Below are 27,118 nucleotides of genomic sequence, written 5' to 3'. Positions count from 1 at the left end.
GCACAGAAACAAAATGGCTGCCACCGGAGGTCACAAAATGGCTTCCACAGTGAAGATCCTTGTGCTGTGGTGGCAGCTGTTGCCTAAACAACAAATCCGCACAGTCAAATATCCAGTAGCCAATTAATCATCAATCAGAACTTTGCTGGGTAGGGTTGCCAGCCTCCAGGTGGGGCCTGGGGATCTCCCGCTTTTACAAATGATCTCCAGCTGACAGAGATCAGCTCCCCTGGAGAAAATGGCGGTGGACTCTATGGCACCGTACTATGCTGAAGTCCCTCCCCTCCCTAAACCCCACCCTCTCCTGGCTCCACCCCCAAAGTCTCCAGGTATTTTCCAACCCAGACCTGGCAACCCTATTGCTGGGCAAAAGCTCTACCTGGCCCCACCCACATCCTAAAAACAGTTGGCGGGTGCCAGAAAAGGTGTTGAAGGGCACCATGGCACCGATGGGCACCATGTTGGGGACACCCAGTTTAGCTGGTATAACGTAAAACGAGAAGTCTAATGCCACTGAATCCATCAGAAAAGGAGCCAGGAAGGATTTCTGGAGAAAAGCAGACTACAGAAGTTTCCATGGATTTTCAACCACTAAGATACATGATCTAGGGTTGCCAAGTCAAAAAACCTCACCGGCGGGGGAGCCTCGCATGGCTCCGGAAGCCGTCCCTGGATGCGCGCGCGTGCGCCGCCAACACGTCACCGGAAGTGACGTGCAACATTGACCACATTGAGGGCGTGACCATAGAGTTTTCCCTCCGACGATCTGGGCTACACCCCCAATGTGATTGACGTGGTTGCGTCACCTCTGGTGACACAGCCACGCTGCGCTTTGGGGGGCGGAGTTCCCCCCGGGGCCCGATTCCACGGCAGTGGAAATCGGGCCTCCAAAGTGGGGGTTTATTCGCCCCCCACTTGGCAGCCCTAACATGATCTGTAACTGAAATAAGCAATTTTGTACATCAGTGATCTGCCAAATTTGTTCCAGGGAACTCTGGAATAGTATACACATGAGGCTGCCTTATACTGAACCAGACCCTTGGTCCATCAAAGTCAGTGTTGTCTACTCAGACCGGCAGCAGCTCTCCAGGGTCTCAAGGCCGAGGTCTTTCACGTCACCTCCTAGTACCTGATGTTATCATTTTATTCTGGTTAAACCTCACTTGGAGTATTGTGGTCAGTTTTGGGCACCACAGTTTAAGAAGGATGTTGAGAAGTTCCACTTGCCCAGATGAGGACAACAACAATGGTGAGGGGTCTGGAGATCAAGGCTGTGGTCATAGGGTCATTTTGATCGGGTCTCACCACTGTTCCCCATCGCATTAGAAAGGGCTCATCAGACGACCGCATCCGTCTCCCATATCCAGAAATCATTATAGTTCCTCTTTCTTCAGCTATTTATAAAGCATGTCATCCATCAAAGTCAGTGTAAGGAATAGCTACTGTTCAAGTTTATTACGGTCATAGACCAGTATAATAGAAGACAAGTAAATACAGTTACAGGAGCAGTAAAATTATAAAATATATCGGCATCTAAAATTATAAATAGGATCTAAAAACGTTAACATACAGAAATAATAGAATCAGAATTTTGATTAAAAATTAGGTTTAGGCCTATCTGTCCTTTATCTCTTTCCTAGTTTGGTATGCCAACCAACCAAATTTGGCAACCATCCTAGTCAACTTTTGATTATCTCCTGCCAGCATAATTGACAAAAGTATCCTTCTATCACGACCTGGAAAGGAATTAACTATAGGCTTGATCAAAACTTCCCTGGTATTATGATATATAAGACAATCGAAAATTGCATGTTCCAATGTTTCATCAGATCCCATCCCACAAATACAACTTTTCCTCAATGATCTAGTAAATCTGGCCTCCATTATGGCTGAGGGTAAGGCGTTGTATCTTAATAGGGTAAAAATTCTTCTATGATTGCTGATATCTAAATATTTGATGTAAGGTCTCACAGCTATCTTGTTAAGTGAACTTACATCAAATACAGGGCTCCTAATCCTGCTCACGTCCATCTGTCGTTCGACATCTAATATTCTTTGTTTTAGAACTGATCTAGCCCGATCGTGTCCCAAAGACAGAATAAACTGTTTTGAAAAACCATAACAGACCAGTTTATCTTCTATCTTTTTCCGCCATGAAGGAACAAAGTTATCTTGCATCATAGTATGGGAAAGGCCAATGGGTAAAAAAATCAATTTTAACCAATAGTAAAATGCAGCAATCCACAATCTTGCCTCGACCATAACCAGGCCAGCCTCTAAACGGATTGCAGCATTTGAAACGCTTGTTGGAACTTGAAATATAGCTCTTAAAAATTTCGATTGTGTTCTTTCAAGTAAGGTCAAGTTTGTCAGGAGAGACAAAGGAGCTCCATATAATAATTGGGGTAATACCTTTACAGTGAATAACTTAATGGCAGCTTCTAAGTTACGACCTCCTTTGGACCAGAAGAACCTTTGAATAGCTCCAGCGCTTTTCTTTGCATTAGCTGACAGGTAATCAACATGGCCTTTCATATGACCGGACGACTGAAATACAACTCCAAGGTATCTATAGCAACGAACTTGCTCAATGGTACGAGAGTCAATAACCCATTTAAACATCCTAGGCCTATTGGCAAAAGCCATTATTTTAGTCTTCATATAATTTATCTCTAAGCAATTCTGATTACAGTATTGCATAAGAGCACACATAGCTCTCTTAAGTCCCTTAGGGGTCCTAGAAAGCAAGACGGCATCGTCTGCATAAAGCAAGATTGAGATGTGTCTGTCTGCAAGCTTTGGAGGATGAAATTCAGGTTTGTACAAAAACTGTACCATGTCATTGATGTAAATATTAAATAAAAGAGGTGCCAAGATACATCCTTGTTTTACTCCTCTATCTGACCTGATCATCCTAGTAAGATGACCTTGAGGATTACATCGTACCCTAATAAAAGTATTTTTGTGAAGAGCTCTCAATAAAAACAGTAAGCGCCTATCTATCGTAGAAGATTTCAACTTTTCCCATAGGATTGTTCTTGAGACAGAATCAAATGCGGATTTAAAATCTACGAAAGCTGCATACAATGAGGTTAAAGAATTCGAAGAGTATTTGGAAATCAAGTGATTCAATATCACACACTGATCTAAACATGACCGTCCCTCTCTAAAGCCTGCTTGTTCCTGTCTCAAAAGACCTTCCTGCTCCATCCAGTCTTTTAGCTTCCACTGTAAGTGTTTTGAATAAAGCTTACTTATTATACTTAGCAGACTGATCGGCCTATAATTAACAGGATCCTCTCTGTTCCCTTTCTTGTAAATAGGCACTATTATTGCCACCCCCCAGTCTTTAGGTATTCTACCAGTTCTATCTATAGTTGTAAATAAGGTAGCAAGAACTGGAACCCACCACTCGAGGTTCCTCTTGATCAGGTCTGCACATATAAGATCAGAACCTGGGGCTTTGTTGGAACTCAGGGTCTGTATGAGGTTCTTAATTTCTTGAGGATGCACAGGGGACCAAGAGGGTAAGGTAGCTATATCCAGGACCTCTGAAGCAGCCTCATCCTGACCTTGGTAGAGCTGCTCAAAATAATTTTCCCAAGTTTCAGGGAGAATTGTATTACTGCACACTGAGGGAGGTCTAGTATTACAATTAGAGACCATATTCCAGAATAAACAGGGATTTTTATCTCTGCATGCTGAGCTTAATTGCTCCCATGCAAGGGCTATGGCGGCCTTCTTTTTTCGCTGTATCAAGGCCTTATATTGTTTCTTTAAGATTTTCATGTCCTCTAGGGTGTCCTTATCTTCATCACACCTATATTTGATATACATAGCATTAAGAGCACTTTTCAAAGATCTACACTCTTTATCAAACCAAGACCTTGAATTACTATTAATTAATCTATTTTGTTTAAAGGAAGGCTTCCCCATTACATTTTGTATTTCTCTTATAATATGAGCATAAGCGTCCAGATGTAAATCATCCTGACCCTCAATTCCTAACTTAGTTAAACACTCATCGAGGACACCAGAACTCAAAAGTTCTACAATTTCTTTCTCTTTCCTTTCATTCCAGGGTACCCTATAATACTCATTTCCTTCCACATTACCCTCCAGATGTAAATCTGTAATTCGAGGATCACAGTTCGGTGCCACAAATCTCAGAATGGTAGGGAAATGATCACTCTCTAAGTATGAGGAGACTTCAAATAGTTCAACCAAGCTTAACATATTCCCTGAGACAGATCGCATAAATCTTTCGCCTCCTAGTACCTGATACTTTCAACTGGAGATGCTAGGGGTTGAACCTGGGACCTTCTGCATGCCCAGCAGAGGCTCTGACACTGAGCTACAGCCCCTCTCCTATAAGTTTATACCCTCTTGCCACATACTTTTTCATAGCCTATTTTAATGTTAAAATTTATTTACTTTTATACCGTGCCTTTCTTCCCAGTGGGGGCCCCAAGGCAGCTTACATCATTCTCCTCTCCTCAATTTTATCATCACAACAACTCTGGGAGGCAGGTTCGGGTGAGAGTGTGTGACCAGCCCAAAGTCACCCTGCGAACTTCCATGGCAGAAGTGGGGATTCGAACCCGGGTCTCCCAGCTCTTAGTCCAGTGCTCAACCACTACATCACACTGGCTCTCTTTGTTGACCTTCTGGCCTGGCTATTCCAAAGCTGGGAATTTCAAATCTGGCCAGACTGAAAAGTGATACAGGATTCTGAGGTTTGTGTTTCTATGGAAGACACAATGATCTGGATCTTGTAGACTGGATCCAGTCCTGGTAGTACCTTCCTTATGCTGGAGCAAAATTGCCACTATTAGTGCGACAGGCTCATGGGAGCCAGTCAAAAGTCTGTTCTTGGTACTTTTTTCCATATGTGGTGGATGTGTAAATAAGCAAAAAGGTACTGGAAGGAAATGCAAGGGAGAAATGCAGAATATTTTAAAGATTAAGAATTCTACCAGTGCAAACCTAAGCGGACTTGCACTCCTTTGAAGTCAAGGTCTTAGAAGAGTGTGACTCTGGGTGTGGTCACACGGCAAGCTTACCGCGATTTGTTCCCGCTGTAGATTTGATCAGGAATATGTTTTTTCAGGTTAGGATGACCACACATCTCTCCATGAACCGCTTGCATCACGCAATGAGGCTCCGGGCACTGTTCAGATAGCTGCGCCACCATTTGGGTGGCAAGGCTTGTTTTTTTTAAAAAAAAATTGGTTTTGCGCATGCACATATACACATGGCCAAATCACCACTCCCACTGGGACACGCCGTACTCCCTTGTTCTTGCAGGTCCCCCCCACCCCCCGCACAGGAAGCAAAATTAACTGGTGATGTACAACTGAACGCTGGAGTCTATATGTGCGCTTGGATTTATTCAGCACAGGATTGCTCATGCGCACAATGACAGAAGCTTGTAAAAAAAGCATCACAAGAAGGACGTTCAGATGACCTAATTGTGATCATTGTGAGATACGGCTGTCCAGATCGGTGAAATTGTGGATTCAAAGTGCAAATATTCGGAAAGTACTTGATTTTCTGGGTGTAGGAAAACTCGGGAGACCGATGCGGCCATCTGGTCAGCAATTTTAAATGTGAGAGGGAACAGCAGTGAAACCCGATCAAAATGACTGTGTGACCACAGCCATATTCAGATATATGGTGACAGCGGCTAGAATTATTTATGCTGCAAAATGGAAAGCAGACATTTGCCCATGATTAGAAGAGTGGGAAAACAAACTTGCCGAGTATGCAGTGATGGCAAAACTAACAAGTTATTTGAAAAACAGATCAGTCACGGATTTTTTTTGGCTAGAGCATGATTCTTTATCGCCACAACCTCTCAAAAAGAGATAAATCAACTTGCATTTCCTAAGCAAGGCTTCTCTTTGAAGAGCAAGTTCTCTGCTAGCTGGGTGGAGGTCATAATATGAAGGGTGCTGATGTTCCTGCTCCCAAGGTGGAAGCTGCCATCCCCTCCTGGGCCAGTACCATCACAATCCAAGAACAGACAAAGGTTGGCTTGGATCCAGGTGGTGGCAGCACACACCCAGGAGGACGAAGACGAGTAGTTATTTGTTTGTTTGATTGATTTATACCCCACCCTCCCTGTGAAGTAGGGAGTAGGTTTTTATACCCTGCGTTTCTCTACATTACGGAGTCTCAAAGCAGCCTACAATCTCCTCCTGTTCTTTGCCCCACAACAAGCACTTTGTGAGGTAGGTGGGGCTGAGAGAGTTCGGGGAGAACTGTGGCTAGGCCAAGGTCACCCAGCAGGCTTCATGGGGAGGAGGAATGGGGAATCAAACCCGGTTCTCTGTCTCAGCCTCACTTAACCACGACAACAGGCTGTCTGGGCGTATCTTACTGAGAACAACAAAACTCTTGAACCAAACTTACCCATTCATCATCGAGAATGGAAAGACCGCCTGCCTCACAAATCAGCAGCGAGGGGGGAAAATACCACTACTTTCTTTTCCTGCTCCTGTGGCTTTAAGAGGCGCCTGATGTGAATGCATTAAGTGAAAATTTCCCCAACATTTATAACCATGCCAGGAAAAAAAATCACCTTAAACCAGCACCTGCTACTAAAGGCTCAGGAACCAAGCCAGGGAAGAGTGCCAATTCTACAGAAGGAAATTAAATGTTGCTGCTATTTATGGACACCTGAACCAGCAATTTTCATATTCCTGGAGTCAAGCGTTTTGTTAAGAAGGCATGAGCTAAGGATAATAGTTTTTGACAGGACCAAAAGGAGTTTGGCAAGAGGGCATCACCTGTAGGTGGTAAGAATGGCAAATGAGGGCTTGGAAGACCTGTGTTCAAATCCCCCTTAGCCATGAAACTCACTGGATCACCTTGGGCCATTCACATTGTTTCTCAAAATAGAAGAAGAGGAGGAGGAGGAAATTGGATTTATACCCTGCCCTTTACTCGGCGTCTCAGAGTGGCTTACAGGTCCTTTCCCTGGTAGGTGGGGCTTAGAGAGCTCTTTCGAGAACTGCTCTTGAGAAAACAGCTCTGAGAGAACTGTGACTGACCCAAGACCGCTCAGCTGGCTGGCTGCATGTGGAGGAGTGGGGAATCAAACTTGGTTCTCCCAGATTAGAGTCCACGCTCTTAGCCACTACACCAACCTGGGTTATTATAAGATGGAGGAGTAGAGTGCCATGTTCATTTCCCTGAGCTCATCAGGGGCAGGGCACGAGGAAAATATGATGGATAGACAAAGAACACTGGGATAAACACTACATTTGCCAAGTGCATGCCTGGAACCTTCAAGAGACTGGGGCGGGCAGGGCAGGGCGCAAAGAACATTGGCAATACTTCACTGTCACTTTTGGATGGAACTCGGAAGTGACATCGCCAGTGCTCTGGGATTCTGCCCAATTTCCACAGTAAAAATCACAGAATTAGGCAAGGTTTATGAAGACATCCTTACCCCTCATTTCCTCCCACCTCCACTACTCAATTAAGCAAATGGCAAACCTAGTAAGCACACCCTTTTTCTTTTGTCCTACAACCGTCTCAAGTCAAAGAGGCTTTGCAGATTTTGAAGGACAAAGAGCAAAAAAGAGGAGATACCTCTGTAGAAAACCACAAAAGATAACGAGTACCAGAGGCCACACAGAGAGAAAGGCAAAAAAGCAATTATCCTTAACTGTGTAAAACCAAATTGTTAATATATACAGAGCAAACAAGACAGTGCATATAGTGCGCGATACAGCAAAGTATAACAATTAAAGTATAACAACGGCCTGTTTTACATTATCGTTCTAAAGCAGATGTTATCCATTGTTGGCCTGGTTCCTAATAAAACAATACAGAGAGGGAGGTTTCATACAGCAAATTTCATTCCGTTAATGAGCCGCGTTTGAAGCAATCTGGCTGTTTCAAACAGTGTCACACTTCCCCCCCACTCTTTTCGCCGTGCAATCTTCCTCGAACTTTTAAAAAATGTTCTAAGTTGAGTGCTATAGCACTAGACCAATATAGCATTTCAGTGCTACAGCAGCACTACTGAGATAGTGCCAATGCATCTCAATGGTGCTGCTATAGCACTGAAGTGCTATATTGGTCTAGAACTATAGCGCTCAACTTAGAACATTGAAAAAAAGTTCGGGGAAGATTGCACAGTGGAAAAGGGTGGGGGAAAGCCCAGCGCTATTGGAAGCGCTGCAGGCATTTTAAACAGCACACACTACAGGCAATTCAGAAGAGCAAAGAAGAGGTGAAAACGGAAGAAAGGAGTTTACCCCCCAAATGGCTCAACCACACTTCGCTAACTGAACACAAGCGGCTTTGTATGAAAAGGGAAATAAAATCTGTTAGCAACTGGTTGCTAAAACAGTTGTGTCTGAAATGACACAAAAAATCCATTAGTAACTGGCTACCAAAACGGATTACAAAGGCTGCCTGAAAGGGACCAGTGTTATACTTTACCTTTACCTTTTTACATTGGATTGTTAAACTTTGTTACAGGGGTCATTTCGTAGAAAAAGAGCTAGGGGAACTCATTAGCATAACTCATTAGCATATGCCACACCCCCTGACATCAGGGGCCTGGCGGTGGACCTGCAAGGCCAGCGGGAGTGCGAGGAAGCCCCGCCAAGGCCCTCCCTGGCCCCAGGCAGGCAGGGGTGGGGAGAGGCAGGGAGGAAGCAACTTACCCTCCCTCTTCTCCTGCCTCCTCCTGGCTGAATGAGGGCTGGAAGCGGGGCATCTGGAAGCAGGGGGCGGGGCTTCGTCATGTGCCCCGCCCCCTGCACCTCACCCGGGGGAACTGCGTTCCCCCGCGTTTCCCCCCGAAATGACCTCTGCTTTGTTATACTTTACTGTATCATGCACTATATAGACAGACTGTTTGCACTGTACTCACTGTATTGTTTGTGTTGTATATATTAACAGTTATTGTGGATTGAGAGGATGAACAAGAGGCCGTGATCCCTCATCTTCCATGCTACTTTCACCATGGGGTAGGGGGAATGGTTTTCAACCATGGGCAACATCAGGCTCCTTTCAGCTCTTGAGATGACGCCAAACAAATAGCAGCAGGGAAAGCATATAGCAAAATGAAAGAAGAAAGGAACCCCCAAGAGCAGGGGTGTCGAACTCATTGGTTATGAGGGCCGGATCTGACATAAATGAGACCTTGTTGGGCTGGGGCACGTGTGTCCTGAAATGTAATGCCAGGTAGCGGAGATATAAAGTTTGTAAAGGACACAAACACAAAGGGGTTTTTTTTACTTAAAATCATGGTTAAAACATTAGCACCCTTGTAATGTTTTGTTTATTTAACAGTGTCCGATACCTGACACCTCTTGCTCTGAATTATTGTATCAAAATGTCTGTGCTGTTGCAATCTTGAGTATGCTGTTCAGGTGTGTACCTGTAAGCTGCAAACCTAGGATGATGCAGCAGCAGCAAAACTAGAGGAAGAAGCAGAAGACAGCCAGTTCCACTGCAGGCCTGATAGAAGCCCTCTGGGGGCCTGATTCGGCCCCAGGGCCACATGTTTGACACTCCTGCCCAAGAGGTTATGAATGCACAACCTTGATTGCCTACTTACAATATCATGTTCTCACTGTTTATTCCCATATGCTTCAAGTACGACCCTCGCTTTGGCAAGGAATTTGTTGGTACAATGTTTCATTGAAATTACTTTTCATTTTGCCATCCAGACCATGCAAGACATATGTTCTCCATCTCTAGCATCTGAATCCGTCCTTTGGGGATCCTAGACAAGGTGTTGCTCTCATTTTTCCTGCTCCAAGAGCTGTGCATTTGCACCCCGAGATAGCCTGGCCTAGGATAGTCAGGGCTGGTTTGCCAGATCTGGGTTGGGAAATAACTGGAGATTTGGGGGGTGGAGCTGAGGAAGGGCAGGGTTGGGGGAGGGGAGGAATCTCAGCAGGGTACGATGTCATAGAGTTCACCCTCCAAAGTAGCCACTTTCTCCAGGGAAACTGATCTCTCGTCTGGAGATCAGTTTGAAATCCCAGGAGATCTCCAGCTACAAGATCACCAGACTGACAACCCTAAATCAGAGGCTTGAGATAATCCTTCTTTTTGCTATCAGTCTCTATTATGGCATGCACTGTCCTGGCACTTGCAAGTGGAAGTAATCTGGCTGCTGCAAAGACATTTTTGGATGGGGTTGGTGGTACTGAGAACATGCAATTGCTAGTGAAAGCCACCATGCAATGCTCCCACTAAACTGGGGAGTCTTCTACTTTGTAAGCTACTGGCATTAAAATTGTGAGTGAGTGATTTGGCTACTGCATAAATTAGTTTGCTCTGGAGCCATCCTTCCTGAGCTATGACAAAAAAGTGTGAGCCGGAGGCTAAAAAACTGTGAGCTAGTTCACACTAACTCAGCTTAGAGGGAACACTGCCACCATGCAGCACATTTCCCCCCCTTCCCTCTTCCCTGATAACACCTCTTAAAGACAAACTGCATGATGTGATGTCATTAACAAAGAAGCCAACAAAATGGAGGGCCAGGCAGGATTTGCCATGCAATTTTTACACTTTTATTTGGGGTTAATTGCTTGCCACATTTCCTTTTAGAAATGCTCAAGGCATCTTACAAAAAAAACAACCTGGGGACAATAATCAATGCAATAAAACATTTAAGACCACAGCAAAACACAGAATCCATCGATCAAAATGTTCGCTAGGGTACAAATTCATATGAATGAAGTTTCAGAATAAACAAAACAAAAAGGCTTTAGCTGAAGTCAGGAGTCGGAAGTAGGGCAGCTGTCCCAGCCCAACCCCTGCTGCTCCTGCCACTGCTCAGTGGAGTGGTAGGAGCAAAATTAGGGGGATTGGTGTTGCATCAACACTGTGATGTCACTTCCTGTACAGCCTGAAAGTGATAGCACCACATAGGGGTGATCTTCGAGGATTCACCCAAAACTGTACATGTGATAGGCTTGCCAATCCCCACATCCAGGTGGAGGATCCCCCAATTTTGCAGGCTCTTCCCTATGGCCAGCTGGCCAGTGGTGGAAGCCCCACCCCAACAGTCCTGATGTACCTTTAAATCTCGGCAGGACATTTTGGAAGAAGCTTGCAAACTGTTTGCGTTTGGGAATGTATGTGTGCCTTTAAATTGCAGCAGGATAAAAGCTGCATGGAGGGGTGAGCAGCCACAAGCCATAGGTTCTTCCCAGTGAGCATGTGAAGTGTGTGAGAGAGGAATAGAGCGCAGTCCCTCTGTTTATTTTGCATTTGTTTCAGGTTGTGTGTACAGTAAAATTGATAGTAAAGAGTTAACTAGAACTTGATTACAGAATAGAGGAAAACCCACTCCCTAGACTGCTCTCTTATTTTCATTTTTCTGTGTTAGTCTGAAGAAGCTGGTTGAAATAAAGCAGATGGTTACATTCAGCAACTCCTGTAAGTAAAGTGATTTATCATTGCCCCACTGAGATCACAAAAGTGAGGGCTTGCAAACTGCTTGTGTTTGGGAAAGGATTCATTGTTTATTTAGGCTGCTTTGTGTGTGTGTATGTCCCTTAATAAAGCCATGCTTGGAAACAATGCTCCCTCTAAGCTGTGGAGTCTTGTGAGCAAAAATTCTACTTTGTGAGCTACTGGCATTAAAGTTGTGAGCGAGCAATTTGGCTACTGCATAAACTAGCTTGCTCTGTAGCCATCCTTCCTGAGCGAAGGCAAAAATGTGTGATCTGGAGGCTAAAAAACTGTGAGCTAGCGCACACTAACTCATCTTAGAGGGAACACTGCTTGGAAATGCTACCTAAGCCTGACAAGGGACGTGGGGGTATGACAAATTACACTTTCATTTAGTGGAAGTGCAGCTGCTGGGGAACCCTTTGAAGGCAAAGAGGACGAGGAAATGAAGATTGTATTCAGGGGGAACTGCACCGCTGTATTGTTTTTTTGTTAGGGAAAGGGGAAAGTCTCCATGCTCCACCCCCAAAGTCCCTAGGTATTTCCTAAGTTGGACCTGGAAGCTCTAATATGCAATGACATCACTTCCAGGTTCATGCTGAAAATGATGGGACACTGATCATCAGGACTCTGACCTCCCCATGTCTTTTGTGAACCCTTGTTGGAAGGCCCGCTGCAAGACAGAAGAAGAAGAAGAAGAAGAGATTGGATTTATACCCCGCCCTTCACTTGGAGTCTCAGAGCGGCTTACAAACTCCTTTCCCTTCCCCTCCCCACAACAGACACCCTGCGAGGTGGGTGGGGCTGAGAGAACTCTGACACAAACTGCTCTTTTTCAAGGACAGCTGTGCCAGAGCTTGTGACTGACCCAAGGTCACACCAGCAGGTGCAAGTGGAGGAGTGGGGCATCAAACCCGGTTCTCCCAGATTAGAGTCCGCACACTTAACCACTACACCAGTCAGTCACATGCAAGTCCAAAGCAAGGAGTTATAGAGAACTGCATCATTGAAGAAGAAGAAAAAACTATAAGTGATCAAGGTAGTTGAAACAAGAGGCTGATCTGCAGTGACACATTCTCCGTATTGTCTAATTCCACCCCTAGTGTTAAAAGCAACAAAAACACTGAAGAAACTTGAGAGGAAAGGGAAGAACACATTTAAAACCAACGCAGAAGGAGCGCATGAAGAGAAAAAAAAAATAAGGTACCTGGCAACCAAAGATCTGAGATATTATATTTTAACATCCTCAAGCTTTAAAACAGGGATGCAAACGGCTTGGTCACAGTCACTGGCTTTTTTATGCCTTTGTCAAGGACATTATTGCATTCAAACAATTTCTCATACCGTTTAGTGGAGAGCTGGTATATAGGTATTTTTAATTAACTGAAGTATGCTGATGCCAGGGATAACTATTTAATTTCTGTATAATTCACCTACGTGTATGTGTGTGTATACTATCAAAGAGAGAGGTGGGGTATCTCCCTTATAAATAAAAGCCAAATGGTGGTGGCACTTCTCTAGAACATTCCACACGCTCCAAAATCAGTTCGCTCTCTGATCTGCCATTCAGAGGGTCTCCCTATCCACTGGCTGCTTTGCCTGAGTCCTGCCTCAAACATTCTAAACATTTTGCTGTTCCTCTCCCCCCCACACCCAGTCAGAACACAGAGGTCATTTGCATATGCGGCCTCACTGGCCTTTCCTTCTAACATTCTAAACAGTTTGCTGTTCTGAGGTAAAATGTGTCCAATCTCCAGGTGAGGGCTGGAGATCACTCAGAATTACAACTGCTTTCCAGATGGCAGAGATCAGTTCCCCTGGAGAAAATGGTGGGCTCTGTATCCTTATATGCTGCTGAGGTGGCCCCCGTATGACAGCCAATGTGACTTAGCAGTCAGGGCTTCAGAGCACGGGAGAGGCTGCAGGTGTGTGGGGGGTGGAAAGCTGAAGAGTGAGGGGGAAATAAAGATAGGTTGATAATTGGCTGGGAGGGAGATAGGGTTGCCAACTCCAGGTGGGAAATTCCTGGAGATGTGAGAGATGGAGCCTGGAGAGGGTGAGGTTTCAGGAGGCATGGGAACTCAGACAGGTACAAAGCCATAGACTCCACCCTCCAAACCAACAATTCCCTTCTGAGGAACTATTGTTGCCAATCTCCAGGTGAGGACTGGAGATCACTCAAAATTACAACTGTTCTTTAGGTAGCAGAGATCAGTTCCTCTGGAGAAAATGGTGGACTCAGTGTCATTATACCCTGCTGAGGTCGCCATAGCAAATTGACACTAAGTGTCCAAGGCCAGGCCACTCACCCAAAGCCTCTTTCTAGAGGCCATTGTATTTATTTCCACAAGGGGCCTTTTTTCTAGTAAATGAATAAAACAAAATTACTACGACATCATGGTTCACTTTTCAGAATCCTGTTCTGTCTCCATGTCATGGGATTTGAATCACTGCCCCTCTTTTTCTTGGATGGAAAGCCAGAGTAAAGCTTGAGAACAAAACATGGAAGCCGTGTTTTTTTCAGAGATGTTGAGCTGGATCAGTTCCACTAGGGGAAAAGGTTTCCTCTGATGGAAGCAGCAGAAATGTTCCATCAGAGGAGAACAGATGTTTAGGATCCAATTCCTCGAACCTCTTTGAATCTATGGTCCCTTCAGCATTTGCCAGCCACTCCGGATTTTCTCAGTGTTCGAGTCGAGGCGATTTAAGTCCATGGCAAAACAGCATCCAAAAAAATTTGGGGCAACAGTGGGCTAAAACAGGGCCGACTACTAAAGGGAGGTAACATAATGCAGAATGGGGGGAAAGCCCGGAATAAAAAGAAGTTTGAATTTGATTTTAGTGCAGAATCGGGGAAGAACCCAGAATAAAAAGAAGGTTGAATTCGATTTTAGTGCAGGGGCGATTTCCCACTAGAGCTCCCTCGCAGCACGGCGCCGTTTGCCCCGACACAAACATGTCAATTTCACACCCGAAGCTCCGGGGCTGCATTTTGACTCGGGGCTTCGCCCGATTTCCTCCGCAGTTTCGTGATCCTGGTTTTTGAGGATCATGAAACTGCGGAGGAAATCGGGCGAGGCCCCGAGTCAAATGCAGCCCCGCAGCCTCGGGTGTGAAATTGACATGTCTGTGTTGGGGCAAACGGCGCTGTGCTGCGAGGCAGCTCTAGTGAGAAATCGCCCCAGAATTGCTTGGAGGACACCGTGGTGAACATGGATTAAAAGGAGAGTGCGGAAAGGACCTATATTAAAAAATCATGACTGATGATCAGGTCAGTGAGGGTGAAGAGACATATAATGGAGACATATAATTTATTTATTCTCATTGTTGTGAAAACGGGCTGATCTTTCACACATTACCAGCTAGGTCCCAAATGAACAAAACCTGCTAGACCAAAGGTGAAAGGGAAACAAAAGAAATCCGTGTCCATGCTATGGGAAGCAAAACCAGTCTCAAACCACTTTCGCCTTTCATAAAGATCGCCTCCTTCCAGCCTTACGGTTATACAGGGATGTGACAAAGCAGCCAATCCAGAAATGAATTATCTTCCCGTTACCCGATTACAGTTATTATCTTTCCTGTAAATATCCCCCTGCTCCGTGCAGTGCAGAAGTTCTGCTGAAAACCATTCATGTCAGATTCACTAAATGCCAACACAAGTGATCACAAAGGTATTCACAGCCCAGCACTGAACAGCAAAAACTGTCTAGAGGTACTGCTGAATACAGATCAGAGACGCACGCCGATGCTTTCAAGATAAAGTTGCCAATCCACAGCGTGAGCACAAAATTACGTAGCTGGTTACATCAATGGCAAGATTAATTCAGAACTACCAGCTTTCCTGTAACAAGGTTCAATGAGGAAGAATGTTGAGCGGGATAGCAGGTGAAGAGCTTCATATGTTTCCCATTCATCTTTTTTCCACATTGTGGAGGACTGCCGTGCTAACAGCCTCTCCTTCAGCCGCATATAAGACATCATATCTCAATGGATTTTTCATAGCAGGTGCTAATCCTCACAAATGAATGGAAATGGGCGGAAGAGGGACAGACGCAGCCTACTTTTCACATTGCAGTTGTGATGAGGGAGCACAAAGGTTTCTTTCAGGATAAAGCCATAGCTCCGTGGTAGAGCATCTGCTTGGCATGCAGAACGTCTCAGGTTCAATCCCCGACATCTCCAGTTAAAAGAGTTTGGTGGTAGGTGATGTGAAAGACCTCTGCCTGAGATCCTAGTGGGCAGACGATGCCAACCTTGATAGACAAATGGTCTTGCTTGGTTTCAGGCCCTTTCCCATGTTCAAATGTAATATGAGAAGTATTGGGATGTGGTCACACCATGTGTTATGTATTGGGATTGAATCATTCCTGATTGAATCACCCCAGAGACTGGCTGAGCTTAAAGCACAAAAACAATAGCCTGCCAGGATTCTGAAAGTAACCAATCTAGTAGTAGTGTTATGTAAATAGCCTATCACTGGGGATGTGTTTGGGTGTGGTAATTGCATGCTATTTTATAGAGCTGAGGCTCAGGAGTCTTGTCTTGTCTTGTTTTGTGCTTGCTGAAATCACTAATAAAGTAGAATTGATAATTAGGCTTGTGGTCTGGTCATCCATGGAACCCACTATTTGACACCATGGATCCTCCGAACCCCAATGCTGTCCCTCCTGGAAATGAGGTCCCTTTTTGCATGGGACCAACTGCAGCTTGTCTTTCTCCTTTGCTAGCCAGGAAGCAGGCATGTTGCAACAGCTGCCACACTGGGAATGCAAACTCAGAAACAGCCGGAAATGTCTGTGGCTAGGGTTACCAATACCAACCGCAAATCGGCGGAGGACACATGGTCCACGGCTGTAACATTCCTCCCTGTAACACACCCACACCGCACCATGCTGTCGCCAGGAAGTGATGCTGGGCGACGCTCTGGCAACGGCATGGTGCGGCGCATCTGTTTTCCACGTGGGAATGGTCCTGAGAAGAAGTATGTGTCCCCCGCCGATTCTTGGTCAGTACTTGGTAAGCCTATCTGTGGCTGAGGCAGAAACAAAGCGTTGACTAAGGCAATGGTTCCTAAGCTTTTTGGTATGGTGATCCAGAAGTTCAAATTTACTTGGTATGGTGACCCATCCAAGCCTGGCCCAAGGTTTCTTAGTATCCCGAGGCAAACTATGATCTTGGCAAACGATGACCCTGGCACCCATCTAGATCAGCTTTCCCTTTTCTACAGTGGCTAACCAGATGTTTCTGAGAAACCAACAAACATCACACAACGGGAAGCTGCCGCCACCACTATGAACCTCAAGCAAGGGGTGTTAAAGCCTACACAGCCTTTGCATGTGGAGGTTATATTCCAGGCTCTGACTACCCTCTCCTTCTCCATTATGCCCTCTGATCCCCCGAAAGATTCTAGGAAACTCACTCCAGTAACCATTAAGGCATGTTTCACTTGATCGATAGGTATATGGAGTAAAGAAAAAATACCAGCTAATGTATGACATGGAAGACGCTGTTTCCAGGATCAGATCTTGGTTTTCAAAATACAAAGGAGAGCAACGGACAGGACGGGGGAGCCAGGGGCGGATTAAGGCTCACTGGTGCCCTAAGCACTGACCAATCTTGGTGCCACCCTCCTTTCCACACTGTCATGACTACTGAATTTGGCTCCATCATTTTACTTTTAAACACATGCATTTTACTTTTAAACATAACCTATGACACTGCAGTGGAGCTGCGGTGGCTCAAGTGGTTAAGACACTGAACTGCAGGCTGTGGAAGGTCAGTAGTTCAGCAGTTCGAGACCCGAGTGTGCCGCATGACGGAGTGAGCTCCCGTCTCTAGTTCCAGCTCCTGTCAACCAAGCAGTTCGAAAGCAAGAAATTGCAAGTAGATAAATAGGTACCACTTTAGTGGGAAGGGAACAGCGTTCCGTGCGCCTTGGTGTTTAGTCATGCCGGCCACATGACCACGGAAATGTCTTCGGACAGCGCTGGCTGTTCAGCTTTGAAACGGAGATGAGCACCGCAACCCTAGAGTCGGATTCGACTGGCTTTCAAGCAAGGGAACCTTTACCTTTATGACACTGCACTTCGCCAACAAAAAATAGAAGATAACCCTAGGGTGCACCATGATCAATTTGCACTAGTTTTATCAATTTTATCAAAAAATATTTTACAAATCTTCATTCCTTTTTCCCCCTTTTTACCCTTTCCCCAACTTTGTGGTGCCCCCTTTGGCCCTGGTGCCCTAAGCATGTGCTTAGTCTGCTTAATGGTTAATCCGGCCATGGGGGCAGCCATTAGGAAGGGCTGGTGCTCGACCCAATTCCAGAGGCTTTACAACCCACTTTTGAGTCCTGACCCACAGGTCGGGAAACAGTGAACTAAGGAACTCCTTTTACCCTTACCCGTTAGTGATCAGGAGGGTTCCCTGGAGAGGTGACATACCAGCGTAGCAATTTTCTAAATACATAAAATAAGCTGCCATTACGGTGTGGAAGACGTTATGATCTGATCCCATACGCTAGCGGTAATGCCTATAAACTGGCAGCATATTGTAGCATGGATGGGAATATATAACGATTTTTAATTCAGATTATTCATATACTTATATTTTTCTACATTTTCTACATTTTTTAATTAAGATTTTATTAGGATTTAATAAACACCTACTAAGTGGTAAGGCCTCTTCTTGGTAGGTTAGAGTGTCTTTTCAGCTGATGCTAGCAGACAAGAAACAACATTCTTTTTTTCCCTTTCATGTTGTTGGGATGAAATAGCTATCTAGCTGTCTGGTGATTTTAACCTTCAGTGCCTTCAGTGCAGCATTACTGGTAAAGTAGGGGATAGGTTTTTTCCAATAGATGTATTTGCTGGGCTTTTTACTCACAGTATAAAGTTCATGGTTTTAGTTGTTTGGGGTAAAACTCTGCAATGTCTGGGTCAACAAGGGCTTTAGTTTCATATCTGAAAACAAAACCTTTTGTTTGGGTAGGAAGAATCCTTGGGTATATTTAATAAGGTTAGGTTAAATAAACATTTAAGATACCATACAGTCACACCTTTCACTGTAACTGACCAATGAATGAATGTCTACTCAAAATGATGCTCTGCCATTCTGTGACCAATTATGATTTCTGAATGTTATCTTTTGCCTATGTCATTTTGAATATAAAACTTCATGTACTTCCTTATATGGAGCTGCGGTGGCTCAAGTGGTTAAGACGCTGAACTGCAGGCTATGGAAGGTCAGTAGTTCAGCAGTTTGAGACCCGGGTGCCGCATGACGGAGTGAGTCCCATCTCTAGTTCCAGCTCCTGCCAACCTAGCAGTTTGAAAGCAAGAAATTGCAAGTAGATAAATAGGTACCACTTCGATGGGAAGGTAACAGCGTTCCGTGTACCTTGGTGTTTAGTCATGCCGGCCACATGACCACGGAAACGTCTTCGGACAACGCTGGCTCTTCGGCTTTGAAACAGAGATGAGCACCGCAACCCTAGAGTCGGATTTGACTGGCTTTCAAGCAAGGGAACCTTTACCTTTTTACTTCCTTATATTGCTCAGAAAGCAGTCAATTTTCGAGAACGGGGCTGTAGATCACTGGCTTTCCTTTAATGCAGCAGGAAATCCTAGACATTTCAGGGCTTTCCCACATTCTCATTTTCCTCACTTGTGTGTTCCTGTTGCTTCCGGGTGGGGGGTGTTCTGTTCCACACATGTTTGCTCCTTCTAGTGGCTGATTCGATATTACATAGCTTTATGTCCAGCATAAAAACTGGCAGTTTAAATCTGCAGGGAGATATGCCGTCATAAAGCAATGTAATATCGAATCGACCACTAGAGGGAGCAAAACATGTGCAGAAGAGAAGCGACAGGAACAGACAAGTGAGGAAAATGAGAATGCTGAAAAGCCCACAGTATAACAAACAGCAATATTTGGGTTGCAAAATAAACAGAGACTCTCTTTCATTTGGATATATTTTCTTTAAAAAATTAATACAAATCATAACTGGGGGAGAAAAGGGGCAGGGAACTAGGTGGATCCAGTGCAGGGGAGCTTCTCCCTGCCCCACTTAGCAAGCCAGTCCCTGAACTCATGAGGCCTCTGACTACAGCCTCTGTGGGAACAGACGTCGAGGGGACTTTCCAATGTGTTTGCAGCTAAGAATCTCTTTGGCTTACTCTTTTGTCTTTGACTTTCAAGGTGGGATGGGAAATGGACCGAGAGTGCTAGCAAAATACACTTTCCAAAATACACTCTAGACCCTTTTTAAGTGTCAGGACTCTAATTCTGGGAACACAAAGCAAAAGAAGCCATTGATTTTACAGCTTCCACTGAACAGCCCTGTAAGAGGCTTAAATGGAATGTCAAGGACCTTCAAAGTTAACCTTACAAACACGAAAGCAGGACACCAAAGAGAAGGACATGATTAAAAAAGAAACACTTCCAGCGCTCAGATGAATCACGCTGTATTTCACTTATCTGTTTAAAACATTTCTATGTCATTTCTAGGTGTCTGGTAAAAACCACAGAACTTCAACTGCACAAAACCCAATAAATCAGCATACATAGCACCAAACTTCATATACAGAGCAACTTAAAAATTCCCGTAGATAAAAAAACCATTACTGTGAAAACCAATAGAATACATTTTTTTTAAAAAAAGGCAGAAAACAAGATCAAAATCCATAAGGGTGGAAAGATATATATTTTTTAAAAAAAATACATTTGAGAATTAAAGAAGAAGTTGGCCTGCTGCCAAAGTGATAGATTTGGAGCCTAAACGGATCTACACAGAATTAAGTCCTATTTTATTCAATAAGGCTTACTCCCAGACAAGTGTTTTTATGTCTGCAGTCTTGGTACCAGCCAAGGAGTCTGGAAAAAAGGGCATTCCACAAAAGGCACCCCCAAGAAAGAAAGTCCTGTGTTATGAGAACCATCACCTGCTTTCTGAAGGGAGGGAAGAAAAAGGAGAGCCTGAAAAAGTGATCTTACAACTCAGGCAAGCTCGTATTGGAGCAGAAGCACCCTGACCCCAGTGAAGCTCTTCAAACACCCACAAGGTGTGTTGCCTGTAATCAACACCTGCCCACAGGTGCTGACACATTTTGAGCTAATTTAACTTTCCAAGTAGGGTTGCCAGGGCCCGCTAGGAAACTAGCAAGAGACAGGGTGGGGCATGGCGGGAGTGACAGTGTGACATCACTTCCAGGAAAACCTGGAGCTGACATCACACCTCTCTAGGAAATGCAGGAAACTCTATGGTAAACCCGTGGAGTTTCCAGCGATTCCTGGAGAAGTGTGGCATCATTTCTGGCTTTCCCTGGAACTGTGCTTTCCTAAAAAAGCAACATCTGCTTATCATGAGCCATCCTTTAAGAATATAAGAAAAGCCCTGCTGGATTAGACCAGTGGTCCATCTAGTCCAGCATCCTGTTTCACACAGTGGCCAACCAGTTCCTCTACAGGGCACAGAAGCCGTGGCCTTCATAAGGACAACAGAAGAGCAATCAGACCAATAGACAATCTAGTCCAGCATCCTGTTTCACACAGAAACCAAACAGTTGCCATGATGTTCCTCTTTGAAACCAAATCAAAAGGTAATTTCAAAATAGTTTATATACGGGGGCAGGGGGCGGAATCTGCCTGTAGTTCAAAGGAGAAAAGTCAAGAATTCTGCCCACTCAAACACAAGGCCACGGGCACACCTGAAGGCATTTTTTTAAAAAAAATCCTAGCTACTAAAATTCCTACTTTCCTGGATGATTCACACTTCCCTCTGCGGCATTAGAGGGAGCACTGATCACATCAGGCACATCAGGCACAACAGGGCTCTTCGAGGCGGAGGTCTGCAGATCGGGGGCCTTGAAAGTGGGGGGAACCCCACCCCCATTAGGGGGTTGACAACTCTAGTGGGGCCAGGTAGGACTTTTGCCCAGCAAGGGGTTTGATGGACTACTGGGTATTTTGTTAGCTGAGCAATTTTTTAAAAAATGTTGCTTTGGCCACCAGAGCACAAAGATCTATATACTGTGTTACTAAAGTTAAGCTGCGGCAATCATTTTCTGGGTGTCTCTGCCTCCTGTGACAGCCATTTTGTTGTGGTGTCCACCACGCCATGTCAGAATTCCAAACGTGCCCACTGGCTCAGAAAGGTTGGGGACCCCCTTTAAGTGCTTTTGCAAGCATTTTCAGGAAGGTAAAAAGGTAAAGGTAAAGGTTCCCTTGCTCGAAAGCCAGTCGAATCCGACTCTAGGGTTGCGGTGCTCATCTCCGTTTCAAAGCCGAAGAGCCAGCGTTGTCCGAAGACGTTTCCGTGGTCATGTGGCCGGCATGACTAAACACCAAGGCGCGCGGAACGCTGTTACCTTCCCACCTAAGTGGTACCTGTTTATCTACTTGCAATTTCTTGCTTTTGAACTGCTAGGAACTAGAGATGGGAGCTCACTCTGTCATGCGGCACACCCGGGTCTCGAACTGCTGCAGTTCAGCGTCTTAACCACTTGAGCCACCGCAGCTCCTTTCAGAAAGGTAGAGTTGGCTAAAGAAAATGCCCCATTGCCATGGTTATGAGATATGGGTGCCGCTTAGCTGGCACCTTGCTTATAGTAACTTCCAACTGAGTTTAAGCATACGCCTCCATAAGCCATTTAATTTGTTTTAGTTAAGTCACTGAGTCCGCATGTTCCCCACTTGTTCATCATGGCCCACAGGGGCAAACGATTAAGTAATTACGTACGATTGCAGTCCTATGGCAGAGAATTGCAAATGCACTGACCAATGCTCCCTCCAAGCTATGGAGTCCTGTAAGCAAAAATTCTACTTTGTGAGCTACTGGCATCAAAGTTGTGAGCAGGTGATTTAGCTACTGCATCAATGAGTTTGCTCTGGAGCCATCCTTCCTGAGCTAAGACAAAAATGTGTGAGCTGGAGGCTACAAAACTGTGAGCTAGCTTACACTAACTAAGCTTAGCAGGAACACTGGCAATGACCCTCCACATGGGTAGCAAGAAGCAACTAGGCAAGGGAGGGAGATGCTGAAATTCAGCCACCTAGCCAGTGAATCCCAAAGTGTCCTCAGCGCTTTAAATCACCATATATGCTTTGCGACAAATGTGCAAGGAGGTGATTGGAATGAAGAAAAATGTTTCATATGAGAGGCCATTAGAACTGCAGCCAGGTTAGCACACCATCCAGTTAACATTCAGGGCAAATGTGGAGACAAACTTCAATACAGCAAATCTAGGGAAATCGGGTTCTCACCAGTTTACACCCTACAGAAGACAGCTGAAAACTCCCATTGATTTCAGTGTCTCTGGATTGTAAAGTTTATGAAAATACTTTCATTTTTAATCCTCGATTCTATTAATTTAAACATCTGTATCTTATTATTCTCTCCATTGGGAACTCAGAGTCGTTTACCAAAACAAAAACAGTCAAATTATATCAGGACAATACAGCAAATCTAGGGAAATCGGGTTCTTACCAGTTTATACCCTACAAAAGACAGCTGAAAACTCCCATTGATTTCAGTGTCTCTGGATTGTAAAGTTTATGAAAATACTTTCATTTTTAATCCTCGATTCTATTAATTTAAACATCTGTATCTTATTATTCTCTCCATTGGGAACTCAGAGTTGTTTACCAAAAAAAAAACAAAATCAGTCAAATTATATCAAGACAAAGAAAGAAGACACACACATGTAGACTGTGGAACTCCAACTCCTGGGCTGGTACTGGATGCACCGGCTGTCTCACTCAAGGCTTAGGCTACAAGGTAAAGGCCAAATGCCCTTTGGCTCTTGCCCTTTCGCCTGTGGCAAAGGCTTGCATCCTAGAGGCCACACCCAGACTGCAAACCTATCACAGAGGAGCAACAGAAACTCAGCCATCATGTGTCATTCAACTGGCACAAAGACGTTCTCAGCTTTCCTCCTGTGCCCAGACACAGTCAGTCTTATTGACATTGTGTTTCTTCGAGAATAACAAAAGGGCTTTGCATCAAACATACAATGGGAGTTTTCTGTCTTCTACATATGCACCAGCTTTTCTCTGTTTGCAACGAACACCCTCCCCTGCAGTTTTTGCATTTGCGAACCATACAGAGAAGAAGAAGAAGAGGAGGAGGAGGAGGAAGAGGAGGAAGAAGAGGAGGAGGAGGAGAAGGAAGAGAAGGAGATTGGATTTATACCCCGCCCTTCACTACCCGAAGGAGTCTCAGAGCGGCTTACAATCTCCTTTCCCTTCCCCTCCCCACAACAGACATCCTGTGTGAGGTAGGTGGGGCTGAGAGAGCTCTCTCAAGAACTTCTTGTGAGAGAACAGTTCTGAGAGAACTTGTGACTGACCCAAGGTCACCCCAGCAGCTGCATGTGGAGGATTGGGGAATCAAACCCGGTTCTCCCAGATTAGAGTCTGCGCTCCTAACCACTACATCAAACTGGAGCGCTCAATTGTTAAAATGACATGACTTATGTGGCTACAGATAAGTTTCATGACGGAGCCAATAACATCTCCACCGGATGGTTTGAAATGCAAAAGCAGCAGGGGGGAAAGGTTACCACTGATTTCTCCCCACCTGTTTCGGTCACAAGTAGAAAAGTACTGTTGTGTGCATGGGGGAGAAATAAAACTCCCAGTGCATGTCTGACACAAGGTCCTCCTGTTCTTCCCCAAAGAATATGAGAACTTTGTCATGTGCTGATAACCCCTCAGACCTGTGCTTTTTGATAGCAGCTTGTTGCTGAAATGTGCTAGATCCCTCAGATGATATAAAAGTGAATCAATAAGCTAGCAGTTAGTAGCATACACTCCTAGAACTCTGTTTTCAGTAAAATATGATTCCATTAGCATTACTAACAGTGTAAACCAAAGCAGAGTTATACCTTTCTAAGCCCATTCACTTCAGTGGCCTTAGCAGGGTGAAACTCTGCTTCGGATAGCACTAGGGGTGTGCATAACAAAATTGCTGAGCTGGATAAACACATGGAAATGGCTAGTTTGGGTTGGTACACTGATTTTCTAGAACAGCAATACAAGTCCATGGTTGTTGGTATAACAAAAACCCCTTTCCCAAAACAATCTGCTTTTTTTCTTTTTTTGAGTTTGGGTGGTTACCAGTAAAGCAGCACTCACTCAAGTTTTTCTTTGATTCCACTGATTTCCTGGGTAATGGTAAGTCTCCATTCCAATCAGATTCTTGCAAGAGAGGAACACAGAGCATACCCAGCCAATTACTTTTCAAAACAAGCTGCAGAGAGCTGCTGCTCTCCCTCCCTCACTCCTTTCTGAAGGGCGGGGCTGTTTTGTTATTTGTAAATACTCTGACTGGAAAAACGGAGAGCTGGGGCAGCTTGTTCGGGGCTCCATGATTTGAACTACTGGCCCAATCTGTTTGAAACTTGGGGGTTCTTTAGAAGAGAGACAGTACTCACTCTGTGGAAATTTTAATGTCATTTGGTTGAAAAACAACCACTCCAGCCTCTATGAAATTCCCGGAGGAAATAATGGCATACCAACAGGAAGGGAGGGGGGGAGTTCTGCAAAGGAAATGGCAGACTGACAGAAAGGGATGAGAGGGGTGTGCAAGGAAGTAACTTTTACTTTGTGAAAGGGCATAAACAGGCCACAACAAAGAAGGATGGCAAATGCAGAGCTTTTAGTGGAAAGGTAAGAAATTTTCACTGCCAGTCAGTCACTGCAAGAGTAGGAAAATGCTGACAGGAGCTCTCCTACTGCCACCATTTTAGGAACTGGGGGAGAGAACGGAGCCAGCGCTGACAGGCATCTCCTTTGGAGGTCTATAAAATTGACCCCTGGGTCCAGTTCACTTGAAACTTGGAAAAGTTGTTTAGATTACAGGGTGGATTGTGTTGCTTCAAATTTGATGGCATTATCTTTATAAACAGCTGTCCCAGAGTCTCTTATACATTCCCCACTGAAAATAATGGTCCCAAACAATGCTCCCTCTAAGCTGTAGATTTTTGTGAGCAAAAATTCTACTTCGTGAGCTACCGGGATTAAAGTTATGAGCGGATGATTTGGCTCCTGCATAAATTAGCTTGCTCTGGAGCCATCCTTCCTGAGCGAAGACAAAATTTTTATTTATATTTATTTATAAGTTCAATTTATAACCCGCCCTCCCCGCGAAGCGGGCTCAGGGCGGCTCACCGTCCGGCATACGCCAGCATATAAAACATAATTAAAACCATTTAAAACATTTAAAATGTGTGAGCCAGAGGCTAAAAAACTCACACTAACTCAGCTTAGAGGGAACACTGGTCCCAAACTCTGGAACCGCATAGATTTGAATCCTGAACCGGTAACGTTCTACCCCAAACTAAGCAATCATGGTAACTCCACCTCCCCAGCCCAGATATGGAATTATAAAGATTTTTTTTTCTCAGTGCCCAGCCTTAGATCACACTGTTAGTGTCTGTACAGAGCTTTGAAGTGTTCACATACACTATCTCAGGAATCTTTAAAACTGCTCTATTCACATAGCATTTCTAGGGTTCTATTCCTATTCTTCTCCCAAGTGAGAAAAGTGATGTTAGTCATTTATTCACACATAATAAATGAGCTTGCTTTTTATATAAACTAGAAAATTATTTGCTTCACTGGGCTGAATTAATAAACTCCATGGATAACGTAATTCACATCCTACCTATAATTAGAAAACAAGACCCTGTTTGATTTGGAATGCTTTCCTGATAGCACCACCGTCAATCGCAGTCCATCTGTTATGATTGCTAATTATTTTGGAATGCAAGATGTGCTAAAAATTGGTCTCTGCCTCAACGATCTTATGGGCAAGGCTCTACAAACAGCTGCAAAGCCATCCAATGTAAACAGCTCCGCATAATAAATCCCACCAAGGGCACTTAATATAAGGCTTAACATTCCAGTTCAAATGCTACTTTACCTCCTGGGATTTCCTCTGGAGTGATAACAGGAATGGAAATCAGATCTGCACATTTTTATCTCTATTTCCCACAGGTCTCCACACTGGTGATACAAGGGGACTAGCGGACCAGGAGATTGGTGTTGGAAAATACCATCAAGTCACAGCCAACTTATGGCAACCCCAGAGGATTTTCAAGTAAAGAAACAAAGAGAGGTAATTTGCCACTGCCCGTTTCTGTGTAGCAACTCTAGCTTTTCTTTGTGGTCTCCCATCCAAGTTCAAACCAGGGCTGACCCTGCTTAGCTTCTGAGATCAGCTGAGGTTGGGCTACCCTGGGCCATCCTGGTCAGGACAACCAGGAGATCATGGGTAGAAAAAGTTCTTCTGTTCAAATATCTGAAATCTCCCCCATGTGTTTGTTACATTCTTCCTGCAGTGAGTGGGCTATGGAGAAGGCAATCTGTGAAGAGGGAGCCCACTTCTGGTATCACCCCCATTTGAATCCAACGGGGATGGAGTAGCATCTGAAACAGGTCCAACCCCTCATTACAGGAACAGATGTCATATAGTTTCCTTCCTAATCAAAGTGTTCCTTTGGGGGGAAAAACCTTTTGCAGCCCACATGTAGCTATGGGAGAAAGCAATCATTCCTAGATTGCAGGTGTCATGAAAACCCTTTCAGCTAGAATAAAAGACAAAAAGAGGTACTTTTGTCCTTGTGCCCAGATCATGCTTTTCAGCCATTGAATCTGACATCTCAGTTTTGAAATCAATAGCAGG

General features: G+C 44.6%; 1 protein-coding gene and 1 long non-coding RNA gene across 6 annotated transcripts in view; one reads left to right on the top strand and one right to left on the bottom strand.

Moving 5' to 3' along the window:
* The window catches only part of KCNIP4 (Kv channel interacting protein 4), a 181,116-nt gene that overhangs the window by 83,861 nt on the left and 70,137 nt on the right, over positions 1 to 27,118 (bottom strand). The window lies entirely within an intron of this gene.
* LOC107122956 overlaps positions 23,687 to 27,118 on the top strand; it is a 5,987-nt gene continuing 2,555 nt past the window's right edge. The window contains exons 1-2 of one of the 2 annotated variants that reach the window (XR_001482941.1): positions 23,687 to 23,708; positions 26,431 to 26,551. This is a non-coding gene — a long non-coding RNA (uncharacterized LOC107122956). Of the gene's footprint in view, positions 23,709 to 25,028; positions 25,102 to 26,430; positions 26,552 to 27,118 lie in introns of those variants that run through there. The other variant, XR_001482940.1, reaches the window with a different exon arrangement.

Source organism: Gekko japonicus, unplaced genomic scaffold, assembly GCF_001447785.1.
Source record: "Gekko japonicus isolate JY-2015 unplaced genomic scaffold, Gekko_japonicus_V1.1 scaffold120, whole genome shotgun sequence".
NCBI classification, from domain to species: domain Eukaryota; kingdom Metazoa; phylum Chordata; class Lepidosauria; order Squamata; family Gekkonidae; genus Gekko; species Gekko japonicus.
This window is presented reverse-complemented; position numbering and strand designations above follow the sequence as displayed.